Source organism: Eptesicus fuscus, chromosome 21 (assembly GCF_027574615.1).
Source record: "Eptesicus fuscus isolate TK198812 chromosome 21, DD_ASM_mEF_20220401, whole genome shotgun sequence".
In the NCBI taxonomy this organism is placed as follows: domain Eukaryota; kingdom Metazoa; phylum Chordata; class Mammalia; order Chiroptera; family Vespertilionidae; genus Eptesicus; species Eptesicus fuscus.
Window position 1 is genome coordinate 6846105 of NC_072493.1, and position 25429 is coordinate 6871533.

Genomic DNA, 25429 nt, shown 5'->3' on the forward strand with positions numbered 1-25429 from the left:
CCATTCGTAACGAGTGGACTGAAGACCAGGCATCTCCAGGGCTGACATTGTGAAAACAGAGTGAGAGGCTGTAGTGGACACTGCTTTTTCTTTTTTGTTTCTATTGATTGTAGAGAGAGAGGAAGGGAGAGGGAGAGAGAGTGAAACATCCATGAGGAGAGAGAACCATGGATCCGCTGCCTCCTGCACGTCCCTCACTGGGGATGGAGCCCACAACCCGGGCACGTGCCCTGACCGGGAATGGAACCCTGACCTCCTGGGTCATGGGTCGGCGCTCACTCACGGGGCCACGCGGCCGGCGGGCCGTTTCTGTTTTAAGTCCGATTCTGAAGGACGGCTTTGCTCCCGTGGTAACCGGGGCAGCTGTTGATTTTATTCCGGAGGCGAGCGCGCGGCCTTCATTTGGCGCCTTTTCATCCTGAGTGGCCTTTGAAACAGGCGCGGCATTGCCCGGCCGGCGTGGCTGTTTTAAAAAATTAATTTAAAAGTATTCCGACCGAGGAAGTCCCCGCGGAGGCCTGGTCCCTCGGCGGCGGCGTTCACCGGAGCTCCGTGCAGACGGCTCCCGTCCCCCCACGCTCACCCCCAAACCCCCCCAAGAGCAGCCTGTGGGCCAGCGGCCCCGACGCCTTCGCCAAGTCCCAGTAAATTATATCCTTGGTTTCCCTCTTCAATTCCTTTTTGTTACTTTTTCAAAATATTCTATTAGTTCTGTTACGTATGATCTCCCTTTTGTGAACCCATGCTGAATATCTTTAATTAAATCGTAACTCTCCCTGTTTTGTCGCTGATTAGTGGCTCCGGTATCTCCTCCCCTGCTCACGTCGGGCTCGCTGGGGTTTCATCTCCCCCCGCCCCCATCCTCATTAAATGTAGGGGCTGCGTAAGGGCCTGGCCACGGCGTCTGCGTGTCCCCGGGCATTTCCAAAGGGTGTTTGCTGACGTCCCCGGTGTCCCTGCTGCTCTCGCCTCGAAGCCGCTTCCCCTGGTCCCGAGGGTCGGCCTTCAGACTCTCGAGTGTCTCCCTCGCCTGTCCTGCTGGGGGCGCCCCCCCAACCCCCCGCCCCGGAGACGCCTGCCTGCCGAGGGCCCTGCTCTGGCCCCTCTCTGGGCACCAAGGCAAATGCCTCCATTTCGTTTCCTCAGCAGTCGCCCGGATCTCTGCACCGTGCGCCTGGCGTGTTCACAGAAAGCGCCGGAATCTCGGTTCTGGCCCCACCTGGCCGCCCCAGGCCAGAGCATCACCTGTTCAGTGCAGGTGGGAGAGCGGCCAGGTGGGGGGTTAAACTGGTTCCGATGCCCTCAGCGCCTCCCCAAGGCTGCCCTCCTGAGGACCCCGCCTTCCCGGGGACCCCGCCTTCCCGGGGAAGCTGAGAACTTCTGGAGGAGGTGCTCCCCTGGTTCTGAGGGAGCTGCAAAGCTTCCTGGGTGGCATTTTGGAAACCTGTCCTCTGGTGTCAGCTCAGCCAGGATGTCCCCCTTCACCTGCCTTCTGGTTCCCGGGGGGTGGGCCTTGCTCCCGGGGGGTGGGCCTTGCTCCCTGGGGGTTGGGGGGGCCTTGTTCCCGGGGGGTGGGCCTTGCTCCCGGGGGGTGGGCCTTGCTCCTGGGGGTTGGGGGGTATTGCGTCTGGGGGTTGGGGAGCCTTGCTCCCTGGGAGTTCGGGGGGCCTTGCTCCCTGGGGGTTCGAGGGGCTTTGCTCCCGGGGGGTGGGCCTTGCTCCTGGGGGGGTGGGGGGGCCTTGCTCCTGGGGGTTGGGGGGCCTTGCTCCCTGGGGGTTCGGGGGGCCTTGCTCCCTGTGGGTTCGAGGGGCTTTGCTTCTGGGGGTGTGGGCCTTGCTCCCGGGGGGTGGGCCCTCCTCCGGGTCTCTCTTGCCTCAGGCTGTCAGGGACTCACTCACCGAAGGGATGCGCTACCTCTCACCCGTTCCCAGGACACAGACCACAGGGCTGTCCTGGGGAAGGGGCACCCCCATGGTTTTGGGGCCCGCGTCGCACACCCCAGCCGGGATACGGAGGCCTCCCAGACGGCTACTCCCTCCCAGCTGACCTGGTTTCCTTTCCGGCTGCTCAGCCCGGATCTGTGCCCACGCGGCTCAGGCTGCAAATGACACCAATCGGAGGCCAGGTCCTTCCCAGCATCCGTGCCCCTCACCTACAGACACGGCGGGCCCTCACCTACAGACACGGCGGCCCCTCACCTACAGACACGGCGGGCCCTCACCCACAGACACGGCGGGCCCTCACCTACAGACACGGCGGGCCCTCACCTACAGACACGGCGGCCCCTCACCTACAGACACGGCGGGCCCTCACCTACAGACACGGCGGGCCCTCACCTACAGACACGGCGGCCCCTCACCTACAGACACGGCGGCCCCTCACCTACAGACACGGCGGGCCCTCACCTACAGACACAGCTCTATAGACACGGCGGCCCCTCACCTACAGACACAGCTCTATAGACACGGCGGGCCCTCACCCACAGACACGGCGGGCCCTCACCTACAGACACGGTGGGCCGAGGCGTGGGGCCCCAGGGCCACTCCCCGGAAATGGCACAAGTCAGACATTTCAACAGGAAGGTTGAGCCACACTCAGTCCCGCTGCCACCTGCCCTCCACAGCCCGGGGCGCCCGCTCAGCGCGGGCCGGGATCTGCACCCCCGGGGGTACTGGAAATCTTAAAAGCTTAATAAAGGCAGCGCATACATGCTCTCCAGCCAGTTTTTAAAAACTGCATTTAATTGAGTCAGATAGCATGTTGCTTTGGGGGAAAATGAACACCACACACTTGTTCTTTGAGTCCAAATGTTGTCTTACGAACAACCGAATGCCTGGTGTGGACCGGCCGGGGAGGCGACCCGGCACAGCGGTGGCCAGAGGATGGCAGGGGGTCCCTGCGAATGTGGGGTTCCTCCCTGGTCCAACCGCTATTTCTCCACTAAAGAGCCCGCTGTGCCCCTGCCCGGGGCCAGGGCCCGGAGTCCCGGAGTTCCCCGAGATCTGAGGCCCAGCACCCGCTGTCTCCCTCCGCGTCCCTGGGCCGCAGACAGCGGTCCCGGACAGCGAGCCCCGTCCCAGAGGCGCGGTCCCCACGGACGTGGTAAGCGAGAGCAGACACAGGTGCCCCCGTCGTAATTGCTTGCACATTTCCAGAACCGGACACTCTCTCATCTAATAGACCTAAAACGAAAAAGCTTTTGTCTGCGCAAGGTGACCAATGGGAAGGGAGCGCCGAGGACACGATACCCCATAACTTAATCATACGGCTCTTACGAGGGGGCCGCACGCAGCTGTGTCTCACTAATATGCATGCACTGTGTGTAAGCCGATACGCTTTCATTCTCCACTTGTTTTTAGCAGGAAGAAAAAAGCCTTCAGATGAGGAGCATTAAGATTCAATATTAACCATCCCCCCCCCCCTCCTTTGGGCAAAATTATTCTTCACTCGATATTTGTGAAAGCAGCGTTTTTTGTCGCGATGGTAACACGCACCCTGCCGAGGATGCGCCAGACGTGTTGGAAGTTGTGTGCCCGCGTGGACGGGGAGCCGGGGCAGCCCTGGGGGCGCAGGAGGACCCTGGACGTGAGGGATGGACACTTGTTCCTCTGAAGCCCAGGCCCACCCTGAACCCCCGGACCCGAGTTCCCGGGCTCCGGTGGGAGTCACGCAGGCGGGGTGACCCCGGTCCAGCTCTCCTCGTAGGGATCTTTGATGTGTGCGCGTGTCAGTGGCTCGTGGGTACTGCTTTCGTCTGGATTCTTTGAGTATATTTGCTTTCAAAGTCTTAACCAAAAAGAAAAGAAAAGAGAGGAAAAAAAAAAAAAAAAAAAAAAAAAGGCCCTAAGACAAAGGAATGGTGGAGTGGAGACTTTTATTTTTCAGGGCAAAAATGATACGGGTAAGTGAACATCAACTGACCAGAAATTATTTGCTTCTGTCTGTTAGACACGTAATGGAGTCATTTAACTAGTCAAATTAGGAGCTGCAGAAATGCACCATGCTTCATTACTGAGTTCGAATGGGCACCATTTTACATTTACGTCAAAAATTATCTCATCGCAAATTAATGTTTTCATCGTGCCAGGCGGCCAGAGCCGCGCGGCGCGGGCGCCCCCTAGTGGCCCTCGCGGGAACGCGCCTCCAAGTCTGATGTGGGCGCGGGGCCTGATGACTGGGAGGCGGGTGGGCGGGCAGGGGGAGAGAAGCGGGGTTCAGTTTAGGGAAGGAGCCCGGACCCCTTGAATGTCACTGTGGGGCTTGGCTTCCGAGGGGCAGTTCCGAGGGTCCCGTCAAGATTCCCCTGAACTTGGTCTCGTAGGAAACGTGCCCAAGGCCTTGTGGGTCTGTGTGTGTTTTCACACTTTGCTTGGGGGTCCTCCTGTGTGCTTACATGGCCCACATCTCAGACGTTCGCCGGATTCCTGCTTCTGTACAGAACCAGGGAGAGCTTCTTTCCTGCCTCGTTGTAAATCGGCATCTTTTTTGGGTGTCGGTAAGACGCGCTCCTGCAGGAACAGGTGAAATGTGACGTGGAATCGTCTTGAAGAAGCGTGGAAGCAGATCCGCTCTGCACTCACGCAGTTGCTCGGGGTCCCTGCCGTGCTGGTCTCGGTTCCATCCAGGGAGAAATCAGTCCAGGTCAAATTGCAGCACCCTCCCCTATAAAAATACTTAGCGGAAGGCCGGGCAGGTGCGCCGTGCGTCAGGGGAGCGGGCGCTGGCCGTCGAGGCGAGGGCCACGGACAGGATGGGCGCGGAGAAGGGCGCCGGGAAGCCGCGCTGTTTCGGGGCCGTGTCGGTGTCGCAGCTCCGTGAGAGTGGCTGTGAAGCGGGGGAGGCAGACCTGACGCACAGCACAGTCAGGCCTCCGCGGAGACCTGCAAACCCTCCCAAAGACGTGTTTGCTGGGACAGCCTCACCCACAGCTGCTCCGTGGGGAGGCAGGGAGGCGCCTGGTGGGATGCAGCAGGTAGGGGGCCCTCAAGGGGCCTGGGCAGGACCCTCGGAGGCCTGCACCCCCTCCCTCGGCAGGGGAGAGAGAGCAGGACGGCTGAGCTCAGGTGAGGGAGGCCGGGGCCCGGGTGAGGGAGGCCAGGGCCCAGGTGAGGGAGGCCGGGGCCCGGGTGAGGGAGGCCCGGCCCAGGGAGCTGTTGGGGAACTTGGCCCTGTGCTTCGTCCGAGCCCTGTCCGCGGCCCCTCCACGGGCCGTGTGCTCACGGGGACGCCGGGGGTGGCTCCCCCGGCCCTGACTCTGTTTGTGCAGCTGCCTCTCCTGACCTTCACTTCTTCTCGAGCACGAGCTGGGCCAGGGCAGCGGCAGGTGTGGTCTCCAAGCAGCACAGAATGCTGGGATTCAAACACAAAAAAGAGGCTCAGCCCGAGCCCGAGGAAGAGCACCCACTTTCCTCCGGACGGGGGCTGCCCCGTGAACCGTGTTCCATTAACACGCTGCCGCCCAACCGAGTTTGCAGACGGCCGTCTCCCCAACATTTAAAAAATTCCTCCGAATATTCTCAACTCTTTCGTTTCTGCAAAGATGCTGCGTTTTCGGATTTCAAAGAGGGGCCCTCCCCTTTGGGAAGTAAATAATTATTGCAGAGCCTGCTAAGCACGGGGCGCTAAACCCCTGCCGTGGGGAGAAGCCGCAGACTCCTGCAGTGACCCTGGGCCACGGGCAGGGCAGGGAGAGCTGGGAGGCCGGCCTGTCTGCGAGCCGGGTCCCTTTTGTGCTAACAGGAGCTTTGTGTGTGTGGCCTAAGCTCGTGGTTCAATTGAATTTCTTTGAAACAGAAACAAAAAAACTCTGAAGAGCTGGTACAAGTGCTTGAGGCGGGTCTCCCCTCAAATGCCGGGAGAGTCCCCCCTTCTCCTGAGCCCCGCCGGCGGGCGTCTCGGTCTCCGCGTCCTGTTTACCGAGGCCGGGCGGGGGGAGCGGTAATTTATACCCGCTCCTCTCGGCTTTTATGTAATAACTTTGGAACTCATATAGAGTAATGATCCACAAACTCTTTTAATGCTCATTATAAAATGTGAAATAGGCCTCGGCCCCGTGGCAATTACGCGGCCACACACAGCCGCTCCACCTGAGCTCACGCGGGCGGCTCTCCTAACGCGATCACCGTCCCGCGCCTCTCCCCGTCGGCGCGATAATCCCGTTTTCCTATTTTCCTAAAGAAAAGTGAAGTCGTTCCGAGTCTCTGCTGAGGCCGCTTATTGGCGTCGGTAATGGAGCTCTCGGCTCTAATCGCATTTGCGCTCAGACTGACGCCAGCAAGTGTCGCGGGTGGAGGGGGCGCCCCCGGCCGTGTGCTCTGTAATTATCGACGGGCGGTCCCTGCGGACGGGGCCTGGGCGCTGGGACGGTCGCAGAGGCGGCACCGAGCCGCGAGCCCACACATTCCCACAGTCCCCGGCCTCTCAAGGGGCTGCCGAGCCCGTCGCCGGCACCCTCGCCCCATGGACTCTCCCCTGTCCCAGGCCCGCCTGCCCTGCTCAGGGCTGAGCCCGCAGCGAGAACCTTGTGAATGAAAGGCCGCTCCCCAAGAGACGGTCCCGCGATGCCGCCGTCCTCCTTCCTGGGCTCCCAGCCGAGTGGCTTCCTGGTGCGGCTGGAGCTTCGCGGGGCGGCCTGGCGGGCAGCTGTCTGTGGCACGGAGGCTGCTGGGGGGTGGGGAGTGATTCCGGAACCCACTTCTCGCTCCAGCCTGGGCAGCCACCCCTCCCGCAGGCGGGGACTCTTTGTCGCCCCGCAGGGTCAGGCGGAGAGAGAGGGGGACGGTGCCACGTCCGGGTCCCCCCTCTGCACCCCCTGCTCCTCGGGGTCTAGAATGCGGGCAGGTCACGGAGGACCCCGTGACAACGCAGATTCTGACTCCGTGGGTCCAGGAAGGCCCGGGCTCAGGCCTTTCCCTCGGCTCCTGCTAAGGCCCGCGGCCCTGCGTGTGCCCACCTCTCCCCGCCGCCCATCCGCACGGCGAGGGCTCCGCAGAGCTGACCGGCGGCGGGAGGGCGGGGTGAGCGCCCTCGCAGCCCCGGGGGGGCGGGCAGTGGGACCTCAGGGGTGGCCCGGGGTGGAGCCGCCCCAGACGGGGTTCACGTGAGTTGCATGAAATGGACACATTTGCCTTCAGTTGGTTGCAAGCATGAACATCATGGGATCTCACTCACAGCCCAGGGCACCTGCAAAGGGCGGTCCCTCCCTGCGGACCCCCCGCCCCCTGCTTCCCAGGCTCACGGCTCCTCTTGCCGGCGCTGGCGCTGAGACCAGGCCCGCATGCCCGTCTGCAGAGTTGGGGCCGCTGCCCCCGACTTTTCAGGAACCTGGAACTTTCCACATCTGAGCCCACCCTCCTCCCCAGCACGCTGGCTGCCTCATGTCTGTGGTGCAGTCCCCCACCCCTGTCCCCGCAGGCCACAGAGCCTGTGACATTCTAATGAGAGGTCTCCTGCCCCCCTCCCCCCCCCCACCCGTGGGAGCATCCTGCTGGGAACAAGCAGGTGGGTGAGCTCAGACAGCAGGCTGAGCTGGTGGTGCAGGTGTGGGGCTTGGGGGGCAGGGCTGGGAGCCCCCTTCCCTGGGGACAAACACCAGGCGTGGCCACAGCACTGGCAGGCAGCTCAGGCGTGTCCCCGAGTCGGCACGTTCACTCGCGCTTACAGAAAAGTGCGTTCCTCCTCCCTGATGCTCCCAGCATCCACCAGTCCAATCACCTGGGATTTCACCCCTGAACTTGGCTCAGGGTCCCCTCCACGCCCCGCCCCCCCCCCAGCCCAGTTCCCATGTCTCGGTCACTTCCGGAACCCATGGCTGTGGCCATCGCCTGGTGTGGCCTCACCCAGCCCCGTCAGCCCCTGGTGGGGAGGACAGAGACCCCGGCCCCCTCGCGCCCACGGCTGTCGCCCTGACGGCACGGGTTGTGGGTGGAATCAGAGGGTCTTTGCTGCCAGGAGCAGCCGCTCGGCCTCCGCCCGACGGGGACAGTCCCTGCCACTGGTCCCGGCCTTGCTGTGCGTGACCGGGCTTGGGTTTCTGCATGAGGACCGGGTGCTTGGAGGGGAAGCGACCTGGCGTGGGTGGCTCTGAGCCCGGGGCCTGCTTGCAGCTGGGCCACGCTGTTCCCCAGGGTCCGCATGGAACCCCGAGCCGAGTTCAGGGGTGAAATCCCGGGTGGTTGGACTGGTGGATGCTGGGAGCGGCAGGGTCTTCCTGGGGCCGCCGTCCTGCAGGGGAACACCTCTGCCTCAAGTGATGAGCGGGGACTAGCTCCCACCTCGGCGACGTCATCGCGCTGAGCCAGGGCCCTAGCCACTCAGGGGGGCCCAGGGGCAGCCGCGTCCACGGGGGCCCTGGGAAGCTCTGCCAGCCCCTGCCAGGCTCTCGCGGGCACTGTCTCAGGGTCTTCTTTCTGCCTCCCTCGCCGCTCCTCCTCGGCTTCTCTGCTGACCCCTCCTGGGCCTGCCCTCCTTGGGCTCCTGGGGTGCAGCCGGGCCCGGGGTCCTCCCTGTGTGCTCTCCCGGGCGGCCTCCCCTCGCCCCCTCGGCCGCCGTGGCTGCAGGCACAGGCCTGAGGTGTGAGTGAAAGGCAGACCGGCCGGGCGGCAGCGCTGCAGGAAGCACCGTGTCTGCTGCTCATCCCTCGGTCGGCGAGCCCATCGTGGGTGTGAGCGGAGAGTCGGGGCCTGACCGCCTCCTGCGTGGGGCCTGCGCAGTCTTCCCTCTAGACACGTTCTGAGCTTCCGGGCAACAGGGCTGACGCTCCTCACGGACGCGGGCTCTGCCGGGAGTGTGCGGTGATCACTCAAGAGCACGGTCAGGTCTCCTGGCCCCGCCCCACCGACTCAGAGACCTGTGCAGGTGCAAGCAGGTGTGTGTGCAGGTGTGTGCAAGCGTGTACAGGTGCATGCAGGTGTGAGCAGGTGCATGCAGGTGTGTGCAAGTGTGTGCAGGTGTGTGCACAGGTGGTGATTTCATAACACTCGATTGACACCCCTTTTAGAAAAGCCATTGACAATAGGGACTTGCTAACACATGGTGACGGGCTGGGCCACCCCACTCCTCAGTGGGAGCATGGCGGCTGGCTCTCTGTCTCGGGAGGGCCACCGCGTTTGAAAAGGAACGAGGCAGAAGGGAGGTGCGCCTGCTGCCGATACCGCGAGGCGGGGACAGCTGACAGCGTGTCGTCCCCGCGGCCACAGGTCCCTCGTGAGCCTGACTGCACTCCGGAGCGTGTCTTCCTGGCGGGCGGGGTGGACTTGTCCCTCAGGCTGTTCCTGATGCCGGGAAAGGCTGCGAGCGAGGTGGTGAACCGGGCCACTCGCTTGCCTTCTCTCCGTCCTCGGTCATGGCGGGAAAATAGCCGTCTCGTTCCACCCTGGGGACTCTGATGTCAGAATATACAAATGAAAGACACGGATTCTGGGCCTCAGATAAATATATGATGCAGTGGTAACTGATAAATGGATAAATATCTACCACATTGTATCTCGAGGTCTCCCAGAGATAGCCAGAGAGCACTTAATTGTTACTGAGTAATCAATTATTCAATTAACCTTCTCATTGAATACATATTTGATACAACTTTGTGAAGCCTCAGCTTTGAAAGGTTCCCATTGATTGAAACTTTCAAGGCCATAGGGCCTGACTATTGGACGTGTGCTCTCTTGATTGACAGTGGAGGCCGCAAATCACATGCAGATATGTCAGATGGTGTGAGTTTCCAATGACGGGGCTCCAATGATGCTGGTTTTGTAGATGAGTTTATGTTTATGTGTGTGTGGGTGTATGCATGTGTGTACACATGTATGTGGGGGTGTGCATTGGATATGTGCATGCATGTGTGTGTGTACGTGTGCATTGTGAGGGTGATTTCACACGTGTGGGTGTGCGTGTATGTGCATGGGCTACACACATGCCGTCTCTGCCTCCCACACACGCTCCCTCACCCTGTGCACGTCTGGCTTCGTTTAGCGCCCGCGTTGGCCAAACACAGGCAGGTCCAGACGCGAGCGCAGTGTTCCGGAGCGCGGCTGCGCCGTCTCAGAGGCCCCGGGTGACTCGAGGACTCGCCGGGGGGAAGTCTTCTATTTAAACAAGATAAGAGACCGCGATGCTCTCAAAAGCAAAAATTAAATTGCATGAGGCTCGGCCTTGCGAGGGGAAAAAGGTTTTCAATCCGAGCGAAGTCTCTTCTGCTCTGGTTTTCCCCAGTTCACTTTTCCAGAATCTTCTCAGGCACCCCTAGGTCTGTAAGGGCCCGCACAGCTGCTTTTCTCCACGCTATCTCTCCCCATGGCAGTGTGTCGTCCACGTGTGGAATCTGACAGGGATCATAAGTTAGCAGGTGCAGAGCAAGGTTCGGGGAAGCTTCGGGGTGTGTCACCCCAAAAGGATGCATCTGGGCAAAGGGCCCCTTGCCCACCAGGGCAGCGTCCTGTCCACACTGGCACGGGCGGGGGGGCGGGGGCGAGGTTTCTGGAGGCCGAGGAGGGATCCGTGTGTCCTATGGATGCGACAGGTGCGCTCACCCTCACCAGCGAGTCCGCTGCTGGGCCTTTATCCGAGGACCACGCTGACTCGCAGGAGGGTGCGTCTAAGCAAATTGTAACCACCACATTTCTCCCGCAGCCGGCATGCCAAGGACAGGGGTGGGTGACACCGACCAGGGCCCCCCCCCCCGGAGGACACCGTGTCGCCAGAGCCCAAGGCGGTGAAATGGGGAACCTTTGGTGAAATGTTAGCTGCTGACACATACATTTTATAAAAGCATATTATATAGTTACACATAGGAAATACTTAGTAAAATATTTGGGGAAATATATGTGGGAGCATCATTTTATTGATTGGTTGGTTTCAGAGAGAGAAGAAGGGAGAGAAGCATCGATTTGGGGGTCCACTTATTTATGCATTCACTGGTTGATTTCTGTCTGTGCCCTAACCTGGGACCGAACCCACATGCTTGGCGTGTCCGGAAGATGCTCTAACCCACTGAACTGCCTAGCCAGGGCTGGAGGCATAAGTGCTATGAAAACATTACGTAGTTACACATGTATCATTATGCGTAGAACAGACATTTAGTGAAATGGTATAGTTTGAAGCATAAATTTCTTAAAAACATACTGTTATGCACACAGAGTTGTGCACAGGAAAACTTACTTAGTGACAGGTCGTGATATGGAAGCACACGTTTTGTATAAAACATACACCGAGTGGCCAGATTATTATGATCTCTGACCGCATAATAATCTGGCCACTCAGTGTTTATATATATGTATTAGAGGCCCGGTGCATGCATTCGTGCATGGGTGGGGTCTGGCCAGCCTGGCCAGGGGGAGGGGACATGGGCGGTTGGCCGGCCTGCCTGCTGGTCGAACTCCTGGTCGAGGGCACAATTTGCATATTATCCTTTTATTCTATAGGATCTACACTGAGTGGCCAGATTATTATGCGTTCAGAGAGCATCATCATCTGGCCACTCAGTGTCGATAGCAATGCAGAGGAAGACGAGCGGGTGAATTTACAGCCAAACGCCCGGCCGGCACTTCCAGGTTTGAGATGGGAGATGAGTCATTATCTCGATGCTTTCCTTTTTCTCCCGAATCTTCTGCACATTTCCCAGACCAGAGCTTCACCCACTGGCAGCACCAGAGGTTCCCCCCCCCCCGCACCCCGACCTCAGCATCCCTTCGACGGCAGCTCTCCCTCAGCTGTGGTTCCTGGGCTGGGCCCCCCCAGAACACGGTCCTCATCAAGATCTTAGCAAAGAGTTTCTGCCCCGAAAATAGCGTCCGCAGGCGGAGCCTGACCTCCGGGGCGCAGAGGGCGCCAGTAATCGGGGCCTAATGATTTTGTGCATTAAGCCACAGCTTGTGCTGGGCCCTGGCGGGGCCCAGTAATTTAAGATCACTCATTTTGCACATTCCGCTCCCATTAGGTTACATTGTTACCGAATAAAGACGGGTATTATGTTGCTCCCATAAAGGGCAGAAGTGGCCTGAATTTTATCTGCTGAACGAATCAATCTGGATTATGTCAGCTGAAAAGAATTGCCGACTGAGGCCCCTCCCGCGGATGGATGGGGACAGGGTGGTGAGTGCGGGTTTGTGTGTGTGTGTGTTTCTTTCTTTCTTTTCTTTTCTTTTCTTTTTTTTTTTTTTTTTTAATGTATCTGTGAGTTCTGAATACGGGGCCTCAGATAATACCTTGTGGTGACTGACGGGGGGCTCTTCCCTCTGGTTTTCCGGCGAGGAGTGTAGCAATTATCATTTCAACACAGCGTCTTAGGGGGTCAGCGGGGGCCGGAGGGCCGGTGCCCGGGTTAATGCCGCGTTGTGTGTGAGCCGCCAGCGGGGCTGTGGGAAAGAGACGGCGGTAATGAGAGAGAGCTCAGAAACAGGGGGAGGGAGGGGCCTGGCGGGATGTGGACTGTGCCTCATGGGCTGAGCGAGGACGATGGGAATAATGAGGCCTCCTTAAAGGAAAAGGGGATTTAAAACACACACACACACACACACACACACACACACACACACACACAAATACTAGTTCCCCTGGGGGAGGAAGAAAGCACTTTTAACCCCGACTCCATCCTGCTCCCCGGGAACGGGGCTGAGACTTCCCGAGACCGCAGCGGGCCTTTGAAATGGAGAGTGCGCCAGGGCGGTGGGCGCTTGCCCATCCGGTTAAGAAAACGGGTCCGACTTTCCTTCTGTCCCTCGAGTGTCTCCGCCTGTGACCATCGGAGGGCAGCCACCGCCGGCCTCCCCTTGGGGACCTGCAGGCGGCCCGCGGCCTGTCACAGTGTTCGTGGCCTTTGAACTGACTCCGAACAAAATCCAGGGCAAACCTGGTCACCCCGCGACGTGTCAGGAGGAGGTGCTCGTCGGCAATAAGTTGCTGAAAGCGACAGAACGTGTCGCGTTTCCTGGGTTCCCGCGTGCCCCCAGCGCCGTCCTGCGAGCCCTTCCAAATATTTACCTTCGCGGTGAATGGACTTGGCTAATATTATTGTGCTTCGCGTCGCTCCATTTCCACTCCGCAGACCTAATTCCGCCATCTGCAAGGCCCTAGGTTTTATAATACTTCTAAGCTGTTTCTAATCTATTTTTACCGCCTTGTTCTGTCCTGAAATGTCAGAGAATGCAGAATAGGTCTTGGAATTAACATGACAGTTAAGAAACTTGGCAAGGTTTAACGCAGACCGTGACATTAACAAAATACAAAGGGGCCCGGAGAAATTAACATTAATGTATGCTCGCAGACACTATAAAAAAATCTATATGTCCGTGATCAGGGAATTAAGAAATAGGCATGTTTTTAGGGTGATGCTATTAAAGACAGATCTTTGCTCTGAAAAGAAATTTCCATATGAAAAGGGGGTTACTAAAAGTGACGCCGTAATCCCCTCTCTGGAATGAACAACAGGTTCACGGGCCGGGTCAAGTGGCATATGGCTGTCTCGGCTGCCAATCCCCCCCCCCCACCCCACCCCCAGGCTTCTTTAATCTCTGATAAAACTGCTTTGAAAGCACTAATAGCGCTTTCTCACAGCTGTGAGGGAGATCGGATGATAGATGTACCTAGAAGGGGGATCATTTGTTTAGGTTCCCGGATTGAAAAAATAAACCGCACCAGGCCCGCGTTCAATGTCATCATGGGGAGGCTGCAAACAGAGCTTATCAGGCGGATGCGTCCCCCTCGCCTGCCTCTGCAGCTGCCCACGGCTGCCCGGCTGCCCTGGCTGTGCGCGGTGGCTGCAGGCGTGGACGCTGTGGCAAACTTGACCTTGGGCAGCTGGGTGAGGGGCGCCCTGTGACTCGGGAACGTGGTCTTGGCGTTTGAAGGATGCCAGTCTGCTTCCTAGAACACAGGGTGGACGTCAGGCTCTGATGTGCTCCATGGATGGGCCCAGACCCTGGCTCCGCCCTTGCTGTGTGACCTCGGGCCAGTTACTTAACTTCTCTGGTCTGGGATTCCTCATTTGAAAACGGGGAGATAGAACAGCCTACCTCCAGGGGTGGCATCTTACAACAGCACATTCACATGTGGGTGAACCCCTGCCACACAGTGAATTGGATTTCCCGGTGGTTTTTATTAGTTCTTGTTTTGAATCCAGGAGTGGGGACACTCAGGAGGGGGGAGAGATAAAACCTGGGCCTTTGAACACAGTGCCAGCTGTGGGGTCCCTGCAGCTGGCATCAGGGAGCATCTTCTGCTGTGAACCCGGACCCCAAGTGCACCCCGACACCCTGGCTGTGCCTGGGCCCCAGGACGGCTCACACACCCACTGCAGCCTCCGCGTCCCCACCTGTGAGGAGGCCGCAGTGGCGCCGCCTGGGGCTCAGGGAGAGGGAAGTGGCTTGATCCAGAGAAAGCCCTTTGGGTCTAGCAAGCCACATCTGATGAAGAGAGAGTTGGAAAACGAGAAGCAATGCAGGCTAAGAGCTGTGTCGGCTGCTTTGCTGGGCTGCAGTCTGCAGGCGGCGGGGCAGGCCGGGGAGGCAGCTCAGCGCAGCCGTGAGATGCAGGGTCTGGGCCTGAGGACCCCCTCCAGCCTGTGCTGGCACCCCCAACTAGGGTCCCCTTGCTGGGACAGGCCTCCTGGAGGTGGTTTATGGGGAACCTGGCTGTTGAAAGGCTGTGTGGCTGCCCAGAAGGGTCAGGGGTACACTCGGGATCTTTGTTCTGGAAGGCATTTCCATGTCATGTCAGGCCCCAGGGACCTAGCCAGGTTTCCTCCTGGCACAGGCCGGTGGGGTGCGCAGCAGTGTGGGGACCATTGGGGTCAGAGGGCTGAGGGACAAAGAGGGGTCACTGGCCAGAGGCAGGCATGCCATAGACACGTGTGCAGGCATGATCGCTGACTCACCTGTGCTTAACGCCAGGCGATGCTGTGCTGAGACCCAGCTCCTCCCATCAGCAGGTGCACCTGCCAGGCTCCCATCACTAGGGAACAGCCAGCGCTGCTGCTCTCACCTCTGGCCACCAGCAGGTGGCAGTCTCTGCACAGCAATGGCACCCAAGCTTGCCTTCAGGCTAAAATCCATCTCCACTGCTCCCTGTTCTGAGCCCTCGGTGGGTCCTTCTGGGAACAGCCCCGAGTCCTGCCTGGAGGGGAACCAGGAGCCCCACTGCAGGTGAGGGGGCTGGAGATGTCACTGGTCTAGTCCCTGCTCTCAGAACTGGTGTCTAGAGACACCTTTTAATTTCTCCTTTTTTTTTCTTTTTAAACCAAACCTGCCCAAATTTTAAATCCAGGCTACTTAGAGCACACCTGGCTATGTCAGAGAGATGGTGGCACCAGACTCAGACTCATGTCCTCCTGTCCCAGACACAGGGGCAGATGCTGAGTGGCCTACACCCCTTCCGTATCCCCTCCCCCTCCTCCCCTCCCCCCGCACAGGTCAGGGGCTGTCAGACTGCAGCATCCGTGACCTGGGTCAGAGTAGCGGCTGTATTGGTGCCTGCAGGCCTCCCGGGTCAGCTCCTTCCCCCTGGGCAGGTGTCACTGTCCATTTTCAGGGAATGGACACTGAGTTCAGAGGAGCTGCCGCCTGCCCAGGCGCAGGGCAGGGACTTGTGCACAGGCCCTGGGGGGGCATCACCGGGCTGCCAGGTGTCGGGGGTTGGGAGGGGGGAGAGACCGGCCTGGCGCGTGCCTGTGTGTCCTGCCCCGTGTCCATCAGTCCAGGAGGCCTTGCCCATGCAAAGCTGCCTGCGGGGCACAAGGTGGTGGTCGGAAACCCCAAGATGACAAAGCACCCCGCGGGCCTGAATGGAGGTTGAGTGCAGTCACCGACAAAGGCTGTGTATAAGATCAGAAGATCGGCTTTTAGGTTTTTAGTAACAGGAAATGAGGTACCCCACATCCTCAGGGGTATGAGTGCTCCAGGCTGCCTGTCCGCGGTCAGCGTCCCCGAGGCCTCGGCCTCAGTGTCCAGCTGCTGCTGCTGGAGAGCCTGGGGCCCCTTCCTGGGGGGCGGGAGGTCCAGGGGTCCTGGGCTGTCCGCTCAAGGACCAGGCGCTGTGAATCCGAAATGGCCACAAGAGGGCGCCGGAAACTCACAGATGGGTGGGCTCTGTTACCAATCCCTGGGCGATGGTCCAGTGAGGGGACATGCAGGACGTGGGGGGCTGTGCTGGGGAGGGGAGCTGTGCTGGGGTGGGGGGCACCGTGGGCAATGTCCACCTCCGCTGGGGTTGGGGCGAGACACAGGGTCCGTTGTTCTGACTCTTGGAAAAAATGAAAGGACAGGTGGCCGTAGGTTAATCCCAACCCTGCATCTATGGAGCACCTGCTGTGTGCGAGGCCGAGGGTGGTGCGGCAGACACAGCGGGTCCTCACCTCCCAGCCCAGCCGCCGAGCTCTGCTCTGTGTCCCGGGTCAGAGGGGGCCGCCCCACGACTCAGAGGTCCCTGTGGTGCCCCGGGGCCCAGTGTGTCCCGAGGAGCGGGTGGAGGGCTGGCCAGGCCTGTGAGGAGGGCTATGCCCCAGGCCGTGGCCCAGCCCCGCCCGCCGTGCCGCTCCGGCGACAAAGTCCACGCAGAGAAGGCTCTCAGGGGCCGGGTCTCCGGGCGCGTCTGGCTGAGGCGCTGGCCCAGCTCCTCTGCGCACTGACCCGTCCCGTGCCTCCCGGCACACCCTCCCCGGTCTGGCTCCCACGCCATGGCTGAAATACCACCGTGACCGACACGCAGCCCTGTGCCTACGTGGTCACGGGACGTTCGCCGGATGCCGAGTTCACCTAATAGATTCAGGTTCACGGGCTCAACACCCGCCCCCCCTTGGATGGACCAGGACCGCGCCCACCCGCTCCCTCCCCTGCAAGGAGGCCCCGCTCGGACCTCAGACCCTGAGTTATGGGTGCCGGTGCATCGCGTGCATCCCAGGGACCCACTTTGGGGAGAGAGGTCAGAGGTCACAGGACGTCTGGCTAGCGCAGGCCCTGTGTTTCCCGGGGGAGGCGCTGGCTGCGGTGGGGTTTGGGGGGGCATGGCCCGGCCACAGGAGGCCCTCCCTCTGAGGAAGACACGCCCTCCTGGGGGCGCTGTGGGTCCCTCCAGCGCTTCTGGCCACGAGGCGGCTGCGGCGGGGCGCGCTCACGCGAATACGCATCGGCTTCAAGCTCCAAGCCCTGCACTGCGCGGAGACCTCCGTGGCCCCCCGGGGGCGGTCTCTTCGGGGTCCCCTGCGCCTGCGCGGTGCCTCCTGCGGACGCTCGACCCTTGTGCGTAAAACCCTGTGTGCGGTGAAGGGGACCCGGGGATGGGGCAGCTCTGGGGCGTGACCCACCTTTCACTCCTAGAGTCCACGTCCGCGCCCCGTGCCCGGAAGTCACGCGCTCGCCAGGACCGGGGAGCCCCCCTTGCCCCCCCCCTCCGCACCCCCCTCAGGATTTGGGAACATGGCCACAGCCTTTGCAGACTCCGTGGCCCCGCGTTGCTGTGGGAGGCGCCGCTCCTCCGGAGGGAGCCCGCCACGGGGCTGAATGCTTTTGGGGAGGTTGAAATGCTCCCGTGCCGCTCAGGGTCCCCGCTGGCTCCTAGGTTGCAGCCGAGGAGGGGTGTGCATCCGTGCAATCTTATTCCAGCTTAGAAACAGAGCAAACACTAATTTTTGCTTCAGTAATGGAGCCTTGGAGAATTCAGCCTGTCTTTCCTCAATGCACACTTTGTGAAAAGAATGCTCACGTGATGCTTAATCTTTTTATTTTTATTTTTTTGAGAACTTCTTGCAGCGAAGCCCTTTCCACCAGAACTTATCTCAAAAGTCTTTGGGGACAACGCTGGGCAGTTTCTGGACAGCGGGGTTTGTGGGGGGAACAATACGCATCCCACCATATTCCTTTCTACAATTAAAGGAAGTTTTCTTTTTTAAAAAATTAATCTCTATTGTTGAAAGTATATAGATGCCCCTTCCTCCCCCAGCGTATTTTGTTCACTAGATTCCACATACGAGTGCGATCATGTGATCCTTGTCTCTCTCTGGCTGGCTTATTCACCTAGCACAGTGGTCGGCAAACTCATTAGTCAACAGAGCCAAATATCAACAGTACAACGATTGAAATTTCTTTTGAGAGCCGAAAACCGACTTCTGCGCATGGGCCACGAAGTTTTAATCGCACTGTATGTGCGTGCCCGCACGTGGTATTTTGTGGAAGAGCCACACTCAAGGGGCCAAAGAGCCGCATGTGGCTTGCAAGCCGCAGTTTGCGACCACTGACGTAGCACGATGCTCTCCAGGTTCCCCCCATGCTGTCTCAGGGGGTATGAGATCCTTTTTCAGGGCTGCATAGTGTTCCATGGTGTAAATGGCCACGGCTTGTTCTGAAGCTTCTCAGGGGGTTTCTCAGGGTTATGAGCCCTGAGAGCGCGTGGAGTTGTGCCTGACGGGCGGACTCGACGGGGCTGGGGCGGGGGAGGCTGCATTTGTGGAGAAACAGGCCACTGGCTGGTGTTTGGGGGACACTTGGGTGGCCTGGGCTGCTGTCCACGTGGTAGTGTGGGTTCCCTCAGGCTCACCCCCTTCCTGGTTCTGTCTTAGTGGGTGTGTCTTCACGGGCAGGTGGCCCCAGAGCCAATCACAGGCTGCAGGACAGGGAGGTCTCCCGTCCAGGCCACGCGGCCGCACTCGGCCATCAGGCTGCCCCAGCGCCTCCCCCCTCCCCGCACGGTCTGCCCTCCGGCGCCCCTGGTGACTGACCCTTCGGGGGGAGGCGCAGGCGCAGTGGCCCCGGAGCCCTAAACCCGCTGCCACGGCCGAGGAGGCGGGCGGCTGAGGCCCGGGGCTCCCTGTCTCCGGGCACCTGCCTGGTTTATTTTGAAAGTTAATCCATCGCGAGGTGGATCATCAATAGGCCCCTCCCCTTAACCGCTGCTCCGCAGTAAGCTCTGTGCAGGGCATTTGGGGGTCGAGGCGAGATCAGCGAAGAGAAGCCAGGGTGGCCAGGAGGGAGGCAGGAGGTGGGGCTGTGGCTGCTCGTGGCAGATAGAGGCCCACGGGGTGGCAGTGGTGGGGTACTGGGCGTGGCACAGCCCATGGGGTGGCAGTGGGTGAGACTCTGGGGCGTGGCACAGCCCACGGGGTGGCAGGGTGGGGGTACTGGGGTGTGGCACAGCCCATGGGGTGGCAGTGGGTGGGACTCTGGGGCGTGGCACAGCCCACGGGGTGGCAGGGTGGGGGTACTGGGCATGGCACAGCCCATGGGTTGGCAGTGGTGGGGACTCTGGGGCGTGGCACAGCCCATGGGGTGGCAGGGTGGGGTACTGGGGCGTGGCACAGCCAACAGGGTGGCCATGAAGCCTCGGGGCTAGGCAGTGGCTCCCACAGAAGCTGCCAGGACTCTTTGGAGCCTTCTTCCCTCACCAGGCACTGTCTGGGGTGTACGGAGCCCTCAGGGAGGGACCCCAGGGGAGAGGCAGGAGTGGTGGCTGAGCAGCAGTGGGAGGTCACGGGCTCCCAGCATCTGCAGACGTGACAGCCTTGGTCCCCGGAGCCCCCAAAGCCTGGACGTGGTGGTTGACATTTACCACTTGGGGATCTCACCCCCAGACTGCGTTCCTGGCCCCCTGACAGCATCCAGTCCTGCCCGCGGCCGCTGTGCTGTGGGGTGGGTCAGCCAGAGCTGGGCAGCTGCTGCCCCTCCGACGGGTGGTCTCTGGGGGTCTCCGGCCCCGGTCTGTGTCAGAGCTGGACCCGCCTGCTGGGTGAGCAGGGGAGCGTGGTGCCTGCTGCCGGGTTCCTGGGCTTGGCTTACCCAGGCCCCAGCCCCACGTGCATTTGGGCAAAGGCCCGGCGGGTGGGGGCGGCACAGGCATGGGGAAGGGCGGACGATGGTGTGGCCGGCCAGGGGACAGGGTCAGGCCGACCCCAGGAGACACAGGTGGGTCTGGGATCCAGGGCCATAGACCCGGGGCCTCTGTCACCGCAGCAACAAGGAAGGGGAGGCAGCACCCATGCACAGACTGCCCCTCACTTATCCATCCCACAGTTGTCTCTCATCCTGGGGCCCCTGCCAGGTGTGCCCCGCCCCCCATTTCCCAGCCCCTTACATTCACCAAGTCCTGCCATTCCCCCTCCCCATCCCCCTCACCCTCACCCCCCACCCCGCTGTCCCAACCCCAGGGAAACCTCCTTCACGCCTCCTGGTCATGGAAAGTCTGTTTCCAGGAATGAAAGCCCGTGGGGTGGGCAGCGGGTCACTGCGTGGTTTCCGGGGGGGGGGGGGGTGAAGGGACCGGAGGGACTCAGGCCGACCGCGGGCCAGGCTGGAGTGAGGGTCTGAGAGGCACGTGTGGGCGAACAGCAGCTGTGACCCTGCCTGGCTGCGTGGGAAAGGGCGCCCTGTGTATTGGAGAGCATCCGGGAGGGCTTCCCGGAGGAGGGAGCATTGGAGCTGGCGAGGTGGGGCGCCCAGCAGAAAGCACAGCGGGAGAGAGCTGTGGCCCAGAGGGCAGGGGTCCTTCCTGGGTGTCCCCGCCCTGCGTCTGCTGGGCGGAGCCCCGGCCTTGCCTCCTGCCTTCGCCCCTCCCACCGGTGGCCATCATTTGGCTTCCGGGAAGCCGCCTGCAGCCTGGTTTCAAGGCGAGAGACGGGCACCAGCCTGGTTTGACGGCCCCTAATTGCCGGGCGCGGTGCCCGAGGCCTCGCGGCCAGCCCTCCCCTGGCTCCGTCTCCGGCCGCCTCTCTGCCTGGCATCGCCGCCTGCGAGAGGGAGTGGCCCCTCCGGAGTCCGTGGCCGTCAGCCCCGCAGCCTGGGATCCAACAGACGCTAATTGCGTCCCCAAGGAGGTCCCCCTGCACTTGGGGTCACCCTGCTGTCTCTCCTCAGCGATCCGTCGCCATCGACAGTGCCCACGGGAAACGGCGGCAGGGCCTCCGGGAGGCACCACGGGGGAGGGGAGAGGCCGTTGCCACGTGCAGAAGGTGGGCAAGGGCTGGGGGGCCACCCGGCGGGGGCGGGGAAGCGCCGCCTCAAATCCCCAACCTCACGGGGCTCATCCCCGGCTTGTCCCAGCTCGGAGGCCCAGGTCCGGGGTCTGCAGGAGGCCTGTGCGCGCTGCCCCAGCGTCAACCTCCCCCCCACCCCCGTGCCTAGGCCCTGAGCGAGGGCTGGTTCCGAGGTGGAGAGAGGTTATGAGACGGGCATAGGAGTTGGTCTTTCTCCTGAAACAGGCGTGCCCGCCGGTCGGGCACACAGAGCCCGCTGGAATTCTCCCAGCTCCGCACCCGCCACATCCAGATCCCTGGTCACCGCGGCTCCGGGAGGCAGCTGGCAGCGAGGCCCAGCTCAGATGTGGCACCTCTTTCCCGGGGAGGATGCCTGCCCCAGCCCCGCCCCATCCCCAGGGACGAATGCGCCAATTGGGCATGACGTTAAGCAACGCTGGCAGGGGCACCGGGCCCTCCCGACACCGCCCTTGCAAGGATGGTGTCATTTGCTCAGTGCCCTCCCTCCCCCTTCATGCCGGGAGGAAGCAGGCATGGGGACTGCGGGTGGGCTGGCCTCTCCCCTCGCCACCCCTCCCGGCCGCACCTCCCGCCCTGAGGAGCCCTCTCCCCTCCCTGGGAGATGAAAGGATCACCTGTCTTTTTTTTTTTTTTTTTTTGGCACCAGCACCCTCCTTAATGCCATGAGAAACGGGTGACCTTCACTCCGGTCTCCATGACAACAAGATGGTATATGTTTAATTAGCGCGGGCTTATTTTAGGGCCCATTTTCTTTCATTTTAGGGCCGTGCACGCTATGATAACTGCAGGCATGTTTACGAGCCGCGCGGCTCAGCTGAAGTGTGCCAACAATTCTAGTCAAGCAGATGGTGACCCCTGATTCAACTTGCCCCCTCATTCAATTATTCAGCTGTATTTAATTTTCCTCCGGGTGACGCTGCCGTGCGCCCTCCGGCCTCCAGGTGGCGCGAGAGACCACCGTTAAGGCCGCATCTCCTTGGAAAGCGGGGTCAGGGGACCCCTCCCCGCCGGGCCTGGGCGGTGCAGGGGTGCAGGAACCTCAGCTTTGGAACAATGGCCCCCGCCCGGTGTCAGATGACGCGGAGGGGGAAGGACCGAGGGCCAAATGTATGGGATCTGGCCACGCGTTCTAAGTCATCTCCATTCCAATAAGAAATGGGAAAGACCTTCCAGGCTTAATATCCTCCCCAATGACTTGTTTGGAGGTGGAGGGGTAGAGCCGGCTTTATAATCCTGGAAATGTTTTCATTCTGAAAGCCGCTGCTACTTCCGTTTCCCACTGCCGGCCCACCCACTGCGGGGCGAGGAGGGCAGCCCCAACTCTGCTCCTTCTGGGGTCCCTAGGTCCCTCCCGCTGTGGACACTTAGCGCCCACCCGACCCTTGAAAACCAGGGGCCTCAGAGGGAATGGGTTGGTCCCTACCTACCTTTTCAAAAACAGGAAACTCGCTAACACCACAACCCAAAGCACAGGCAGGAGCCCACAGGCTGGGTCCAGGAACCTTTGGAAGACAAAACAACCCCTCCACTGTAGCCGGCCCCACCTCCCCCACCTGCCCCTCCCCTCCCCTCCCCTCCTCCCCCTACCCCACCCACCCCTACCTGCCCTCCCCTCCCCCCACCTGCCCTCCTCTCTCCCACCTGTCCCTTCCCTAAGTCCTCACCTGGAGGCTGCGCCCACTCTGTGTGTGGCTATCAGAGCACAGCCAGGCCTCCATTCATACCTCCTTCAGCTGAACAATTCAGACCTTTAACTCTGGTTGGGGTTTTTTGTTTTTTGTTAATACTCACCCAAGGATATTTTTTTCATTGATTTTTTGTTGTTTCTTGGGGGAGAGAGAGTGAAAGGGTGGGAGGGAAAGACAGAGGGAGAGAGAGGGAGGGAAAGGAAGAGGGAGGGAGATAGAAAAACATCGATGTGAGAGAGACACGGTGATTGATTGTCTCCCTCACGTGCCCTGACCCGGGCTGGGAATCAAGCTGCAACCAAGGAACATGCCCTTGACCCGGAATCGACCCCTCGAGCCCTCAGTCCTGGGGCCGATGCAGGTCTGTGTGTGTGTTTTGATGCAGTAACACAAGCCTGTAGCATGGTGCGTGCATATCCCCTCTAAGAGTCTCTCACTTTAGAAATCATACATCTTCCTTGTCCTGCATTTGATCAAACCTCAAGCACATGACCAACCCAGAGGAGGGGCTCCCCTGAGAACGTGCTGGGCCCAGCCTGCTTCCTGCTTCCTCCCACAATGCCCTGGGCTCCAGAGGGGGTGGTCTCCATAAACACCAGGTGTACCGGTTAATAATGAGGATTTTGTAATCAAAGAAAACACGATAATTTCAAGAGAAACATCAAAAGTGCTTTATTCAAAGTAATGTCCATCGCTGGCTACACATTTCCCCATCTTTCAGGTAATTTGTGGATACCCTCCCAATAGAACTTTTCTTGTTTTGAGGCAGACCATTCAGAGACCCCATTTTCCACTTCTTCATATGTTTTGAAGTGCTGCTCAGAAAGTGCGTGTGCCACCGATCAGAACAAGTGGTAATCTGAAGGAGCAAGGTCTGGTGAACACAGCGGGTGGGTTAATACTTCCCAGGCAAGATCTTTTCACGTGTCTTTAACTGGTTTTGAAGTGTGTGATGGTACGTCATCATGAAGTAAAATTATTTTGCCGTGTCTTCTGGCCCATTCTGGTTGTGTTACTATCAAAGCGTGGGTCAAATTGATTAGATGTTGTCGGCAGTGAGCAGTATTAACGGTTTCACCTGGCTTTAGAAGCTCATAATACACCACACCTTCCTGATGCCACCAAACGCAGAGCATTGTCTTCTTTCCGAAGCAATTTGGCCTTGCAGTCGATGTTGATGGTTGACCTGGACCAACCCATGATTTTGTGCGTTTGGGATTCTCAAAATAAATTCACTTCTCATCGCCAGTCACAATTCGATGCAAAAAAAGCCTTTCTTTCGTGCCATTGAAGCAACATTTTACTGATGACTTTTCGGTTTTCCATTTGTCTTTCGTTCGGTTGACGTGGCACCCATTTTCCTTCCTTTAACATCTTTCCCATTGCTTGTAAACGATCGGAAATGGTTTGCTGAGCGACGTTTAACCTTTCTGCAAGTTGTTTTTGAGTTTGACACGCATCTTCATCCAATAATGCTTGTGATTGTTGGTCTTCAAACTTTTTCGGTTGACCTGGATGTTCTTTGTCTTTCACATCGAAATCATCACTTTTAAAGCGTTTAAACCAGCGTTCACAAGTATCTTCAGATGGAGCATGTTCACCATAAGCTTCCTGAAGTATACGATAACTTTTTCTTCAAAATAAAGTAATGAATTAAAACTTCCCGCAAATGCTTTTTTTGGCACGAAATTTGACATTTTTAAGTGTAAAAATATCTATGATGTTAACACCTTCAGAAAATTTGACATATGAAGTTTTGAAGCTTGCTGTCAATACAACAAAATAGCATACATATCAAATCGCATACTAGTATATATTAACATATGTGTAACTCCATTGATTGAAAAAAATCCACATTGTTAACTGGTACACCTGGCAGGCCCGTTCCACCGGAAAACGCTCAGTTCTGCCTCCGAGGACAGAGTCCCAGCGCAGAGAGGTTAGGACCCCGTGTGCAGGCGGATTCCCGGACCTTCCTGTCCGGAGGCTGGGCTCTGGCTGGCTCTGTGCGTGATGGCGTCAGCGAGGGCCTGGCTCGCATTGAAGGCCCGCGTGTGACCGGGCCTTTAGCCCAGGCAGGGAGAGGGCTCTGGCCCCGAGCATGACTTCCTGGTGCTGACGGCTGGTGGGCCGGGGGCAGCTGCGGGGACCTGCCCCACGGTCCGGCACGGTGGCTCCCGAGCCTCGCGAGGCACACACATTGGCGCCGAGTGTGTCTGTGCTCTCAGACTCGGCCTCCTGGGCCCGCGTGCGGTCTTGGTGCCGCTCCCGGGGTGCTGTTGGGGCCTCCCAATCATGGCTCCTTGGGCCACAGGAATCGATTGTCTGCCGCACCCTTGCCCTGTGATTGGCCCAGCCCATCGGACTCAGCACCCCGTGTTCCCAGGACCTCGTGTCCTTGGCACCATCGGGTCATCAGAAAGCACCAGGTGATACCAGGTGACAAGGTTCCCACCCTGAGGGCCAGCCCTGCACCCCTGTCCCCAGAGCGGAAACGACTTTGGGACCAGCCTCCTGGCAGAGCCATCTCTGCCCTCACTGGTGCCCGTCCGAGGTGCCAGTGGGCAGAGAGGCCGGGGCATCGGGGCCTCGCGACAGGGAGTGTCCTCATGTGTGAGGGTCGGGGTGCACCCACACGCATCCGCATGCTCCTATCCAGCCCCGTCCCTTCGGCTCCGGGCCACCAGCCCTGGCAGCAGACCCCGTGGAGGCAGAGAGGGAACGGGGAGGGGCGGGGCAGGCGGAGGCGGGCAGGGTGGTCAGCAGCAAGGGA

The 25429-nt window shown here is 59.8% G+C and overlaps 1 protein-coding gene and 1 long non-coding RNA gene across 2 annotated transcripts in view; one reads left to right on the forward strand and one right to left on the reverse strand.

Moving 5' to 3' along the window:
• The window catches only part of ZNF536 (zinc finger protein 536), a 151273-nt gene that overhangs the window by 113594 nt on the left and 12250 nt on the right, over positions 1-25429 (forward strand). The window lies entirely within an intron of this gene.
• On the reverse strand, positions 3874-6802 carry LOC114230947 (uncharacterized). The gene is made up of 3 exons (XR_003616941.2): positions 6521-6802; positions 5281-5349; positions 3874-4824 (listed from the first exon to the last, which is right to left on the reverse strand). It is a non-coding gene; the product is annotated as an uncharacterized LOC114230947 (long non-coding RNA).